At 35.5% G+C, this 15816-nt stretch overlaps 1 long non-coding RNA gene across 1 annotated transcript in view; it reads right to left on the reverse strand.

Annotated features, from left to right (window-relative positions):
* The window catches only part of LOC131838898 (uncharacterized), a 53846-nt gene that overhangs the window by 3246 nt on the left and 34784 nt on the right, over positions 1-15816 (reverse strand). Inside the window, exon 2 of the long non-coding RNA XR_009356735.1 lies at positions 3824-3994. This is a non-coding gene — a long non-coding RNA (uncharacterized LOC131838898). The remainder of the gene's footprint in view (positions 1-3823; positions 3995-15816) is intronic.

The following is a 15816-nucleotide window of genomic DNA, read 5'->3' on the forward strand; positions in this document are numbered from 1 at the left end:
ACTTCTATACAATTGAATTTCTTATGTAATAGGAAACAAAACATTTAATATCATTGAAAATTTGTCACCTATGATCTCTAGAATATGGGAACAATGAGTACCTTGATATCCTGGGGGATATGTTAGAAGTATCAATGCTTTATGAAATTGTTGAGTATTTTATTTTTCCTCCATTGTGGCCACTGCGATGTCAGCTGTGTTTAGACCTACACTTTCTACTCATATTTTGTGAGTTTGTTCTATATCTCAGTACCATGACATTTTCCAGTCTTAGGTACTGGGGCAATCTGATTATTTGGTTGTGTATAGAACACCACCTAACCTACCCTCACAATATGATTTTTATTTGGCAATCAACTGTCCCCAAACTCAGTGTTTTAGGTTAAGCTTGTTGCTTTATTGAGGCATATCATCTATCTTGACTTGCCCTGAACTCTCAAAGCCCCAGTGACTTTCCCAGGATTCTTTTTAGTAGATCCAAATCTATATACTCACTCGACAAATATGAGTTAAGCATTTATTATTTGCTAGGCATGTTCTAGACTTCTAGAAATACAAAAAAGAATATAACTTATATAGGTTTTTGTGAATCTCAGCCTAGTAAAAAAGAAAGACCTGTAAATAAATTATTGAAATATAATGTCAGACATGTTGTAATATAAATGAGCATAATAGAAGCCTCCTTAAATGACCTCTTCTTAACCTACTCAATGGATTAAACAATGCTCATGGTTCTTTCAGCAAGACTAAAAGAAGACTTCAGCTACCTTCATTTGGACCTCAGTCTGTACTTTCTAATACATTAAGTTCTTCTTTCCAAGTCATCTCTAAACTCAGGCAAAAAAACCAAAACTACCCCTCAAGCAATGACAACTGCCCCAAGCCAGCAGTACCTCCTGTGGTTGCCAACAACAGACAACAATCAACCAGACTTTTACTGCCCACCGGCATGTACCCACCTACCTTTGTCTCACATTCTCCTTATATGAACCTAGAAGTATTTTCAGCATTTTGGAGAGGGTTTTTGAAACATTAGTCCACTATCTACCTGGTGTTGGCCTCGCTGAAATAAATTTCTTCTTTTACAACTGCCACTCTCTGCCTTTGGATTTTGTCAGTGGTGAGTAGCTGAACCTGGTCTGTTTGGGACCCCTGGAGCCAGGTGCTTTTGTACCTCTTCACTCCCGTTATAAGACATGGCTGATAGTCATGGCAATTTGAGCATTTTCAACCAGTGGACTCATGTCTATAAATATAATCACTTCTGCTTTTATACCATCATATTGCATTCTTACTAGTAATCAGACATGCAAGAAGAATAAAAAAAGGAAACTTGTTCAAATTCTATTTATTATAGAGGTATACTAATTAAAACAGTATGTTCTGTAGGAGGGGGAAATTTTTGATGTATGAAAGTGAAGCATGGTATTTCATGCTTCAGTGGGAGGGGAGGGGAACAATTCAATAAATTGAGCTGGAAAAATAATTATCCATATAAAAAAAGAAATTGGATCCCTAGCTCACACCATGATAAAAATCAAACAGAGAGATTAAGGACTTGAAAATTAAACATAAATGGGCGCCTGGGTGGCTCAGTGGGTTAAGCCGCTGCCTTTGGCTCAGGTCATGATCTCAGGGTGCTGGGATCGAGTCCCACGTCGGGCTCTCTGCTCAGCAGGGAGCCTGCTTCCTCCTCTCTCTCTGCCTGCCTCTCTGCCTGCTTGTGATCTCTCTCTGTCAAATAAATAAATAAAATCTTTAAAAAAGAAAATTAAACATAAAAATTTAAAACCTTTAGTAGTAAATATGGATAAATATATTTCGGGCTTTTGGCTAGTGAAGGAATTCTTAAGACACAGAACTACTTAACCTAGAGGATATGAAAAGTCTGCCATATAAAATAAAGAATGTGTATTCATCAAAAACACCTTAAAGAAAATGGAAAGTCAAGACACAAACTTGAAGAAGATATATTCATTACACATAACTGATTAAAGGATTAGTATCGACTATAAAAAACAACAACAACTATAAATGAAAGGGAGAAGGACCAATCCACTGGAAATAAAATGGACAAAGAGCATGAATAGGTTTACGCCTGAAGAAATACTAAGTTTAATAAAAATGAGGAGATACTCAATTTCGACAGTAATCAGGACCACAATCAAGACCATAGTGACGTGTCATTTTCTACTCATCTGATTGGCAAACAACATCAAGTATTGGAGAGGATGTGGGTCAGCATACATCTTAAACATCGTTGGGAAGGACATAAATCAATTTAGGCATTTTTGAGAAAAGTAACTCTACTCCCAACTATATACCTTAGAGAAACTAGTTTATGTACACCAGGATCCAAATACAGGAATGCTTGCTTTATGACTCCTCATAATAGTAAAAGCAAATATACAAAACACCTAAAAGCTCTTCAACAAGAGAGTGAATATGTATAAAATATTAGAGGGGTGAAAATGGATAAATGAACACATCAATATGAAAGAATCCCAATAATGTTGCATTTGAATGAAAAAGCTGAGACTGATAATATTAAGGATAATACGATGTACATTTCATAAAATTCAGAAATAATGAAAGTTAAACAGCATGTTTTGGGCACACATGCAAAAATAACTTTAAACAATAAAGTAATATAATCAGATGAACAGAATATGGAATACCATACAAGACAAGTTATCTTGTAAGTATACAAGATAAGTATCTCATATTCTCAGAAGATTAAAATAATACTGCAGGGAATGGCTAAAATTAACAAGTCAGGAAATGACAGATGCTGGCGAGGATGTGGAGAAAGGGGAACCCTCCTACACTGTTGGTGGGAATGCAAGCTGGTGCAACCACTCTGGAAAACAGCATGGAGGTTCCTCAAAAAGTTGAAAATAGAGGTTCCCTATGACCCAGCAATTGCACTACTGGGTATTTACCCTAAAGATACAAACATAGTGATCTGAAGGGGCATGTGCACCCGAATGTTTATAGCAGCAATGTCCACAATAGCCAAACTATGGAAAGAACCTAGATGTCCATCAACAGATGAATGGATAAAGAAGAGGTGGTATATATATATACAATGGAATACTATGCAGCCATCAAAAGAAATGAAATCTTTCCATTTGTGATGACGTGGCTGGAACTAGAGGGTATTATGCATAGCGAAATAAGTCAATCAGAGAAAGACAGCTATCATATGATCTCCCTGATATGAGCAGGTAGAGATGCAACATGGGAGGTTTGGGAGGTAGGAAAAGAATAAATGAAACAAGATGGGATTGGGAGGGAGACAAACCATAAATGACTCTTAATCTCACAAAACTAAGGGTTTCTGGGGGGAGGGGTATCGGGAGGTGGGGTTATGGACATTGGGGAGGGTATGTGCTTTAGTGAGTGCTGTGAAGTGTGCAAACCTGGTGATTCACAGACCTGTACCCCTGGGGATAAAAATACATTATATGTTTATAAAAAAATAAAAAAAATTAATAAAGGTAAAAAATATAATACTGCAGGAGTAGGAAGTAACTAAAAGATAAGCAGAGGATAAACATTTTCAAATGTGCATTTAAAATTTATTAATCTGGTGGCTGCATGGAAGATCATTTACAAGTATATGGACAAAACCTCAGTGGTTAAAGTACAGGCATACCTCAGAAATACTGTAGCTTTAGTTTCAGACCACCACAATAAAGTGAATATCACAATAAAGTGAGCCAAATGAATTTTTTGTTTCCTAATGCATTTAAAATTATGTTTATCTATACTGTAGTCTATTAAGTGTGCAATAGCATTCTGTCTAAAAAAATGTACATACCTTAGGAGTACCTGAGTGGCTCAGTTGTTGAAATGTCTGCCTTCGGCTCAGGTTATGATCCTGGGATCCTGGGATCCTGGGATCAAGTTCTGCATCTGGGCTCCCTGCTCAGTCTCCCTCTCCCTCTGCTGCTCCCTTGGTTTGCACTTTCTCTCACTCTTCACCAGCTTTCTATCAAATAAATAAACAAAATCTTTAAAAAAATGTGCATACCATAAATAAAAAATACTTTATTGCTAAAAAAAAATACTAACCATCACTGAGATTTTAGCTAATCATAATCACTTATCACAGATGACCATAGCAATTACAATAATTATGAAAAAGTTTGAAACATTGTGAGAATTACCAAAATGTGACACAGAGAGACTACATGAACAAATGCTATAAAAAAAATGGCACCAATAGACGCTCAACCCAGGGTTGATGCAATCCTTCCATTTGTAACAAATGCAATATCTGCAAAGCATAATAACACAAAGTACAAATAAAATGAGGTATGCCTGTATAATGACACATGAAAATCACATAAAACCATGTCCCTCTTCTTCTTCTGTAGCACACTTAAATAAATTATACAATTTATTGCAGGCTTGATTGTAATTGTGAAATATTGGAAGCAATCTAAATGCCCATACATAGAAGAGTGGTTGAATCAACTATGGCATATCTACACAATGGAGGACTATGTAACTATACAAAACAATGAGGATGATCTCTATAAAGCAGCACAGTTTTTGTCAACTATTGTGACTAGACTATTTGTCCATTTAATTTATAGATGCTTATTTCTAGAATTGTGAAAACATTGACTTTATACCTTTTGTATATTTATCTTGAATGCAACTACCTTGTTAATACTTTTATTGATTCTTGTAGGTTTTTCATTTGTTTGCTTTTTTATTGGAGTCTTTGGAATTTCCAGGTATAAATTTTATAATCAGTCCAAAGGGATCATTGTTTCTTTTCCATCATACATGCCAGGTTTTTTTTTCCACTTAAAAAAAATCTTACTGAATTTATTAGAAGACTTAGGATAATAATAAAAATTATAGATGGCATCCCTGTCTAGTTGCAAATTTTACTATTTCACCATTTAAAATAGGAAAAAGATAGAAATAATTTAAAGGAAAAGATCAATCAATTCCATTATATTACAATTTTAAAACTTTGTTCATCAAAAGACCCCATAAAGAAAATGAAAATTCAAATTACAACCTGGAAGAAGATACTTCATACACATATATAATCCTGATAAAGATTAGGAAGATTAGAACCCAGAAAATGTAAATAATTTTTACAAATAAGTAAGAAAGACTAAATAACTCACAGAAAAATGGGGGAGAGGTGCTGGGGCAGGTTTTGACTTCAAGGGACAGTAAACTGGGTGCCCGTCACCCAATTACCCCACCCCTCCACCAACCTTCAATTTTTTTCCTGTGATTAAGAGTCTCTTATGGTTTGTCTCCCTCTCTGATTTCAACTTATTTTTTTTTCCCTCCCTTCCCCCGTGGTCCTGTTTTGTTTTTTAAATTCCAAATATGAGTGAAATCATATGGTAATTGTCTTTCTCTGATTGACTTATTTCACTTAGTATAATACCTTCTAGTTCCATCCACATCATTGCAAATGTCAAGATTTCATTTTTTTGATGGCTGAGTAGTATTCCACTGTGTGTGTGTGTATGTGTGTGCGCGCATGTGCGCGCGCATACGCGCATGCACACATACATACTACATCTCATCTTTATCTATTCATCTTTCAATGGCCATCTGGACTTTTCCCACAGTTTGGCTATTGTAGACATTGCTGCTATAAACACTGGGGTGCAGGTGCACCTTCAGATCATTGCTTTTGTATCTTTGGGGTAAATATCTAGTATTACAATTGCTGGGTCATAGGGTAGCTCTATTTTCAACTTTATGAGGAATCTCCATAATGTTTTCCATAACATCTTGCATTCCCACCAACAGTGTAAGATGTTCCCCTTTCTCTAGATCCTCACCAACATCTGTTGTTTCCTAACTTGTTAATTTTAGCCGTTCTGACCATGCGAGGTGGTATCTAATTGTGGTTTTGATTTGTATTTCCCTGAAGCCAAGTGATGTGGAATATTTTTTCGTGTGTCTGTTAGCCATTTGTAGGTCTTCTTTAGAGAAATGTCTGTTCATAGCTTCTGCCCATTTCTTGATTGGGTTATTTATTCTTTGGGTGTTGAGTTTGGTAACTTCTTTATAGATTTATCTGATAAGACATTTGCAAATATCTTCTTCCATTCAGTCAGTTGTCTTTTAGTTTTGTTGACTGTTTCCTTTGCTGTGCAAAAGATTTTTTATCTACATGAAATCCCAATAGTTCATTTTTGTTTTTGCTTCCTTTGTCCTCAGAGATGTGTCCAGCAAGAAGTTGCTGTGGCTGAAGTCACAGTAGTTGCTGCCAGTGTTCTCCTGAATGATTTTGATAGATTGCTGTCTCACATTAAGGTGTTTCATCCATTTCAGTCTATTTTTGTGTATGGTATAGGAAAATGGTCCATTTTCATTCTTCTGCATGCGACTGTCCAATTTTCCCAACATCATTTGTTGAAGAGACTGTCTTATTTCCATTGGATATTCTTTCTTGCTTTGTTGAAGGTTAGTTGGTCATGGAGTTGAGGATCCATTTCTGGGTTCTCTTTTCTGTTCCATTGATCTTTGCATCTGTTTTTGTGCCAGTACCATATTGTCTTGATGATCACAGCTTTGTAATAAAGCTTGAAGTCAAGAATTGTGATGCCACCAACTTTGTGTGTGTGGTTTTTTTTTTTTTTTTTTTTTAACATTCCTTTTGCTATTTGGTATCTTTTCTAGTTCTACACAAATTTTAAGATTATTTGTTCCAGCTCTGTGAAAAATGTCAATGATATTTTGGCAGAGATTGCATAGCCTGCATCCATGTTCATCAGGGATATTGGCCTGTAATTCTTCTTTTTATTGGTGTCTTTGTCTGGTTTTGGGGTCAAGGTAATGCTGGTGTCATAGAATGAGTTTGGAAGTTTTCCTTCCATTTCTATTTTTTTGAATCAGCATCAGAAGAATAGGTAATCATTCTTCTTTAATTGTTTGATAGAATTATCTGGGAAGCCATCTAGCCCTGGGCTTTTTGTTGGGAGATTTTTGATTACTGCTTCAGTTTCCTTGCTGGTCATGGGTCTGTTCAGGTTTTCTATTTCTTCCTGTTTCAGTTTTGGTAGTTTATACATCTCTAGGAACGCATCCATTTCTTCCAGATTGCCTAATTTGTTGGCATATGGTTGCTCATAGTATGTTCTTATAATTGCATTTCTTCAGTGTTAGTTGTTTTTTTTTTTATTTTTATTTATTTGACAGACAGAGATCACAAGCAGGCAGAGAGGCAGGCATAGAGAGAGGAGGAAGCATCTCCCCGCTGAGCAGAGAGCCCAATGCGGGCCTTGATCCCAGGACCCTGAGATCATGACCTGAGCCGAAGGCAGCGGCTTAACCCACTGAGCCACCCAGGCGCCCTCTTCAGTGTTAGTTGTGATCACTCCTCTTTCATTCATGGTATTATTATTTTGGGTCCTTTCTCTTTTCTTTTTGATAAGTCTGGCTAGGGGGTTATCTATCTTATTAATTCTTTCAAAGAACTAGCTCCTAGTTTTGTTGATCTTTTCTACCATTCTTTTGGTTTTCTGTTTTATTGATTTCTGCCCTAGTTTTTATTAATATTTATTAATTTTCTTTTCCTGCTTAGTTTAGGCTTTATTTGCTGCTTTTCTCCACCTCCTTTAGGTGTAAGGTTGGGTTGTGTATCTGAGACCTTTATTGTTTCTTAAAGAAGGCTTGTATTGCTGTATACTTTCCTCTTCAAACCACTTTTGCTGCATCCCAAAGGTTTTGAACAGTTGTTTTCATTTTCATTTGTTTCCGTGAATTTTTTTTAGTTCTTCTTTAATTACCTGGTTGACTCACTCATTCTTTAGTAGGATACTCTTTTGCCTCCATTATTTGAGTTCTTTCCTAATTTCCTCTTGTGAATGTGTTCAACTTTTAAAGCATTGTGGCCTGAAAATATGCATATTCTTATGGTACTGGTTGAGACCTGATTTGTGACCTAGTATGTGATCTAGTCTGGAGAATGTTCCATGTGCACTTGAGCATACTTTTGGTTATTGTGAGTTTGTGCATCTGGGTATGTATGTGTATACAGTGAAGAATATATTAGAAAATATTTCTATTGATTGTCCTTCTTCCCCAGCAGAAACACATGTTCATATTTGTTATGTTTTTGCCTAACAATGCAATTACTGAAAAGTAAGTGCCTTATGTTTCAAACATGAAAACATTCAAGATTTAGTTAAGTTTGCTCTGTTAACTTTTGTATATGAAAAAAAATTGTTTTTCTTTAAGGTGTCTTGCTATCAGCCTTGTGTCGTATGTGACTAAGATATCTTTGGTCCAATTTCCTTTGATTTAGGTACCCAGGCAGACATAGAAGAATTTCTCCATTTTCTTTGTTTCAACCTATACATTGTCCTTTTCTTTTTGTTCTTAAATAGCTTAGTCACACTTTAGTAATATATTCTCCCATGAAGGGATGAGGTCAGCAAAAAAGTGGTCTTGCTCTTTTTCTTATTATTTTTTTTTTAATAAAGAGCCAGATAGTAAATATTTAGGCATGGCAGGCCATACAGTTTCTGTCACAACTAATCAGCTCTGTCCTGTCGCATGAAAGTAGCCATAGACAATACGAAATTAGTGTAGCAATATCCCAATAAAATTATTTATGGACATCAAAATTTTCTTTTAATTTTCATGTGTCACAAAGTAGTCTTTTGATTTTTTAAGTATTTAAAAAATGTAAAGACCATTATTAACTTATGGATTGTACAAAAATAGGTAATGGGCCAGATTTGGCTCATAGGCTATAGTCTGCCAATCACTGATCTAGACTAAGAAAGAAACAGGGTAGAGCAAGTGCCTAGGCTTCTCTTTGTAAGGATTGTTCACTCTTCCTGACTGATAATTGAGACCACCTGCATCAACACAGCTTAACTATTGAGACAGAGAACTAAAATATTTGGCTCAGGAAATCTTATCCAATAAATCAATAATATCACTGTCCCTTTGGAGAAATTTTTCATACCTAATTTTTTCTAGATAAGCAATTGTTCATCTAGGCACACATCTTTTCTGTTAGGACAATAGATCAACCACGTGGACAAAAAACTTACTTATCAAGTAATTGTTTATTTACCATTACTCATTTCAAGCTCCTCATCTCACTCTATCTACCAATGCTAAACTATTATAACACAAATTTTGTCTGATCCCAATCAATTTTATTTCTTGAAAGATACATCTATGCCACTTGAACTCAAGGCTCTAAAGCTGTATGAAATATCTTCTTCTGACTTCACTCTTTGGAAGCATTACCAAGAATATCAAGGTGGTATTCTTCCTTACTGCAGCTATTCTAACAGTTTTGTCTGTTTAACAGGTTTTTCTAGTAATATTTTGGAAGAGTTGATGGTTGATCTGAGTAACAGCTCTATCCTCAATTACTGGTTTTGTATTTCCTTTATTATTTTTTTGGATTTCAAGATAGGCTAGCTTACATGCACTTATTATGTAATTATTCATCAACCTTATCTTATGTACACACTGTTCTTACAAGTACATTCAGAGTTCTCTCTTTTTCAGCAAGGTTGAAATTGTGAATGTCCTTTTTTTTTTTTTTTAAGATTTTATTTATTTATTTGACACACAGAGAGAGATCACCATAGGCAGGGAGATAGGCAGAGAGAGAGTGGGGAAGCAGATTATGGAAAATTGTCTTCTAATATCTCTTAAATTGCCCCCTTTCAAAGATCTTGTTTTGAACATTCCACTGTACTTGCCTTAAAAGAAATCTCATTCTTTCCAACTGTTTCCATTGTGGAGACTCCCAATTAAGTCCTGCTAATTTCCTCAATATCAAAACACTGTGGGTGACAAACTTAAAGTGTTCAATCACATTATTTTGGCAAAAAGTACAATGATAGATGGTGTATGGAACAATAATCTTGAGCTAAATGAGGCTATAGGAAAGCTTCTATCTCTCACAATTTATTTTAAAAAGCCAATTATATTAGATATTAGGAACTGTGTTTAGATTTACTACTTGTATAAAAAAGGAGAGTAAAGGGATGCCTGGGTGGCTCAGTTGGTTAAGCAGCTGCCTTCAGCTCAGGTCATGATCCCAGCGTCCTGGGATCGAGTCCCACATCGGGCTCCTTGCTTGGCAGGAAGCCTGCTTCTCCCTCTTCCTCTGCCTCCTGCTCTGTCTGCCTGTGCTCACTCTCCTCTCTCTTCACTCCTCTCTCTCTCTGACAAATGAATAAATAAAAATCTTTTAAAAAAATAATAATAAATAAATAAATAAAAGGGGAGTAAAGAAAGAATACATATGTAATTTATGGTGTGTAGACATCAATGTAATTTTTGTATTTTGTATCATGTGAATTAGATTATTTAAATTTTTTAAATATATCCTGTCAGGCATATATACTAAAATGATTCAGAATAGGAATAGGGTAATCTTCATATTGTTGCATGGTTTCTTTGCATTCATGTCCTTCCATTTCCTTTTCTTTGACCCAAGATGATGATAGTGAAGGAATAGTGTGAAAAAGATATTTTGAAGTATTCTGGCAATGTCTTCAAAATTCTGAGGGAATTTCATTTCCAACATAAAATTCTGTACCTAAATGAATGATCAATCCACTGTGAAATTTACACATAACTTTCCTCAGGAAATTTTACTTACATTCCAGGATAGTAAAATAATGTCTTTTTCTACAAGGTAGGATAAGATAGATTTGCCAGCAACACTGTAAAGATCAGAGTCTCTGAAACTTGGACTTCATCTTCTTTATTGAGCCCCGGAAGCATGTGTAGGTACCATCTGGCCCTTCCTGTGTTGCTCTTTGAGGACTGGGGCTCAGGAAACCAGAGCTATCTATATGTTTTCTTGGCTCCTGCCTTCACTGTGAGTACACAGTTTTTGTCTCTGACACAGAGATTTCCTGTTTTCTGCTAGTGTGTATACAAAACCCTATGGGATCATAATGTGTTAGATTGCAAGCAGCTTAAAATCTCATACCTTTCATAGTTTCTGACTTAGCAAGAAGAGATTAGGGAAAGTAGAGTTGGAAAAGAGTGACTATATGAGTGTCATTTAAATAAATGGGGTGTTGGTCCCTTTCTAGAGTGACAGGGCAACTCTCTTACTTTAAAAATAGTAAGATTCATGGTTATTGGTGTTGCTCACTAATAAATGATCCTCCCCTTCTTTCTGACACATAGGATTAAATTGAGGTTAGATTGGACCAAGTTAATAGTTCTGGCCAATGGTTTATGAACAAAAATGACATATGCCCCACCCCTTTTTTTCAGATGTAGAAAAGCCAATCCTAAAATTTGTGTGGAATTGCAAGAGTCTGTGAAGAGTTAAAATAGTATTCAAAAAGAAAAAAAAAAGAATAAAGTTGGAGACTCATGTTTCTTCATTTAAAAACTTACAACACAAAATTACAATAATCAAAAGGGTATGATACTGTCATGACAACAGACATATCAACCAATGGAATAGAATTGAGAATCCAGAAATAACCCATACATTTATGGCCAGTTGATTTTCGACAAAGATGCCGAGGCCATTCAATGAGGAAAGGATTGTCTCTTCAACAAGAGACTAGCTTAACTGGATATCCACTTGTAAAAACAATGGAAGTTGTACTCCTACTTCATATCACATTGGAAACTTAATTTAAAATGGATTAATGACAGGGACCCCAGGTAGCCCAGTCAAAGGGCTGACTCTTGATTTTGGCTCAGATCACGATCTTAGTGTCATGAGATTGGGCCTGTGTCAGTTTTTGCACTCAGCAGGGAGTCTGCTTGAGATTCTCTTTCTCCCTCATCCTTTGTCCCTCCCTCTGTTCATGTATTCTCTCTCTCATTCTCTAAAATAAATAAATAAAATCTTTTTTAAAAAAAATGGATCAATTGACTGGAATATAAGATCTCAAATTATAAAATTTAGAGTAAAACAGGGATAAATCTTCAGGACCTCAAATTTGTCAAGCAATTCTTAGATATGACACAAAAAGCACAAATAACAAAAGAAAAAAAATAGATTGGATTTCATCAAAAGTAAAAAGCTTTTGTGCAGTAAAGGACATTATCAAGAAAGTGGAAAGACAACCCACAGAATGGGAAAAAAATGTGCAAATCATAAAGGTCTTATTCCCTGAATACATAAATAACTCATAACTCAACCACAAGAAGACAAAGAACCCAATTTAAAAATGGGCAGAGGAAGCAAATAGACATTTCTCCTAAGAAGATACAGACATACAACATCATCTGTCATTAGGGAAATGCAAATCAAAATCATAAAGAGATACCATACCCACTAGAATGGCTATAATAAGAAATAAAGAAAGAAAGAAAAAAAGAAAGAAAGAAAGAAAGAAAGAAAAAACAAGTGTTGGCAAAGATGTGGAAAAATTTCAACCTTCATATACTGTTGGTGAGAATGTAAAATAGTTCAGCCATGTGGAAAATAGTTTAGTTCCTAAAATAGTAGAACATAGGATTTTCATTGATTCAGAAATTCCACTCCTACATATATAGCCAACAGAATTAAAGACAGAGATTGAAACAAATACTTGGACATTAATATTCATAGCAGCACTACTTACAACAGCCCAAATATCCAATCCAAATACCCATCAACAGATGAATGGATAAAACTGTGGCATACACATTTGCGACAACATGGATGGAACTAGAGCGTATCATGCTTAGCGAAATAAGTCAAGCAGAGAAAGACAACTATCATATGATCTCCCTGATATGAGGAAGTGGTGATGCAACATGGGGGCTTAAGTGGGTAGAAGAAGAATCAATGAAACAAGATGGAATTGGGAGGGAGACAAACCATAAGTGACTCTTAATCTCACAAAACAAACTGAGGGTTGCTGGTGGGAGGGGGTTTGGGAGAAGGGGGTGGGATTATGGACATTGGGGAGGGTATGTGCTTTGGTGAGTGCTGTGAAGTGTGTAAACCTGGTGATTCACAGATTGTACCCCTGGGGATAAAAATATATGTTTATAAAAAATAAAAAATTTAAAAAAAAAACAAATAAAACCTATTTCTTAAAAAAAAAACACACAAAAAAAAAACCCTGTGGCATACACATACAATGGGATATTATTCAGCCGTAAAAAGAGATGAATTACTCTTACATGCTACAATCTAAACAAATCTTGAAAACATCACACTAAGTTTAAGGAGCCAGGCACAGAATGTTACTTATTGCAGGATTCCATTTCTATGAAATGTCCGAAATAGATAAATCTGAAGAGACAGAAAGCAGCCTGGTGGTTGTCAGAGACTAGAAGGTAGGAGGAATGCAGAGTAACTGCTTAATTGGTACAGGGTTTTTTTTCAGGGTGATGAAAATATTTTGGAACTAGATTTGGAACGAGAATTGGGTTATTCACAACAATCACAACATTGTGAATTCACAACATTGTGAATGTGTTAAATGTCACTGAATTGTTCACTTTAAAATGGTTAATTTTATTGATGTGAATTTCACCTCAATTTTTGAAAAAAGTGACATATGTCATTGCCAGCATAAGCATTTAAGTGCCCAATGTGAGAAACTAAGGAATTTTCCTCCCTAACATGGCAAATGCCAATATTCAAGATGGCAAGTACTTTATCAGCTGAGTGGCTGGATGACTAAGCGTCTAAGATGAACAAATCTCTTGAAGAACCCCAGGGTAAATGTAAGTAGCAAAAACCTTTGTTGTTTTAAACTACTGCGATTTGGGGATTATTTTCTCTGCAACATAATCTAGTCTATCCTAACTGATAAAGTGCTACCAAGTATTCTTCTACTATGGGGTTTATGTAACAATGAGGCTGGTCTGAAAGGATTCCTTAGGGAAGTTGTATTTGAGCTGAGTTGAAGAGACTATGAAAAAGAAAAGGAAAAACACCTCAAGAAGAAAGAATATTATGTGCCAAGTTTCTGAAGTGGATGAAAATAAGGCACATTCATAAATGTGGTTCATATTTTGAAAGCAAAGGGAAGAATGGTAGGCAGTGAACATAATAAGGTAGAAAAGGAGAGATAAGGTAGGGTCTTACAGGCCTTGTTAAAGATTTTGGTTTTTATGATAAGAATAATAGGAAGTCTGAATGGTGTTAATGAAAATAATGACAATAACACCTAATATTTCTTGAGCAATTATTATGTTCCACTTACCATTCTGACAACTTTGTAAGTATTGTCATTCAATCCTCTGCAAAAGCTCTATAAACTGTTATGATTATCTCCTACTTTACAGATTAAGATATTTAAATACAGGAGAAGTTAATGGTTTTTGCTTATTTCCACAAAAATTTGTAAGTAGTAGAGCCATAATTTTAAACTAGGAAATCTAGTTTCAGGGTCATAACAAGATTTCTATCTTTACATTGTATTTCACCACCTCAGACCTGAAATCACCCCCCCCCCCCCCAATTAAAAGCCAATGTTTCCTTTTGGGGGAGTAGTATTTAGAAACTATAATCTGGGCACCCAGTGTGATCAATGCTACTGGAGTGTCATTGCTTATGTACCACACTAGTGAACAAAATTAGGAAGTGACACAGTTTTTAAATCATGAATTGATATTGACATTGACAGTTCAAATTTAACATTACTATTTTCCTCTCATTTTATTTTTGTTTCTTATTTTTTATCCTTCTATATCTTATTTGTCTTATAGTTTACTCGATATACTTTATTTGCTTCATCCTATGATATATGTAAAATAGTTATGTATAGTTTTTAAAAGCCAACGTCATGAAGAACAAAGAAAGAAAGAAGGTGGGGCAAATGTTCTAAATTAAAAATGTCCCAAAAGACCAGACAACCAAATATAATGCATGAACCTTGATTGGATTCTGGGTAGAAGAGAAAAACTAACAAAGAAACAAAACTAGCAATAAAAGGCTGTATTGACCCTTGGGGGAATTTGAATATGGACTAGGTATCAGATGCCATTATAGAATTATAGTTAATTTTCTTGGATGGGGTAACAGCTTGTAGTTATAAGGAGACTCTCCTTATTTCTAAGAGAGAATTCCTGAGATATTAATAGTTGAAGTGTCATGATACCTGCAACTTTCTTTTAAAAAATATTTTATTTACTTATTTGAGAGAGAATTACAAGCAGAGGCAGGCAGAGAGAGGGTGGAGCAGGCTCCCTGCTGAGCAGAGAGCCTGATGTGGGGCCCTATCCCAGGACCCTGAGGCCATGACCTGAGCCAAAGGCAGAGGCTCAACCCACTGAGCAATCCAGGAGCCCCTGCAACATACTTTCAAATGGTTAGGAAAAAATGCCTAAACACACAGACACAGACAATTAAAATGTATACTCTAAAATGAACAATTTCCTTTAAAATGGAAAAATAGTTGATTCCAGGTCTGGGACAGGGAAATGTCAAATAAAAACAAACCCAGACTTAGGTAGGGAGAGACTTTAATTAGAAAGAAAGACTATTGTCTCAGAAATCTGCAAGCAACTAAAAATAAAACATAAAATTATTTTTATTTTATAGGGTAAAAGAGGAGAAGCAGAGATATGCAGAATCTTTTGTGGAGAAACTGAATAACCAAAGGAAGGACCAGTGAGAGGAAAAGGGTCTCACTGCAGCCAGCCAGAAGCTAATAAGCAGGTGCATGTTCCACTTTACTTTGCATGTGTTCTTGCTGAGTCTCAGGACAAGCACAGTTAGGAGCTTACAGGGAAATAGAAGCCTGATTACACTTTGGTCAAGACAAAAACAGAGGGAAAGAGATGGGCAGTTGTGAATACTTAGAAGATATAAAATTAGCTTAGAATGTCTTGATGTAACCATAAAATTAGATTTCCTAGTATTTCGTTTTG

The sequence above is a fragment of the Mustela lutreola genome, chromosome 8 (assembly GCF_030435805.1).
Source record: "Mustela lutreola isolate mMusLut2 chromosome 8, mMusLut2.pri, whole genome shotgun sequence".
NCBI lineage: Eukaryota > Metazoa > Chordata > Mammalia > Carnivora > Mustelidae > Mustela > Mustela lutreola.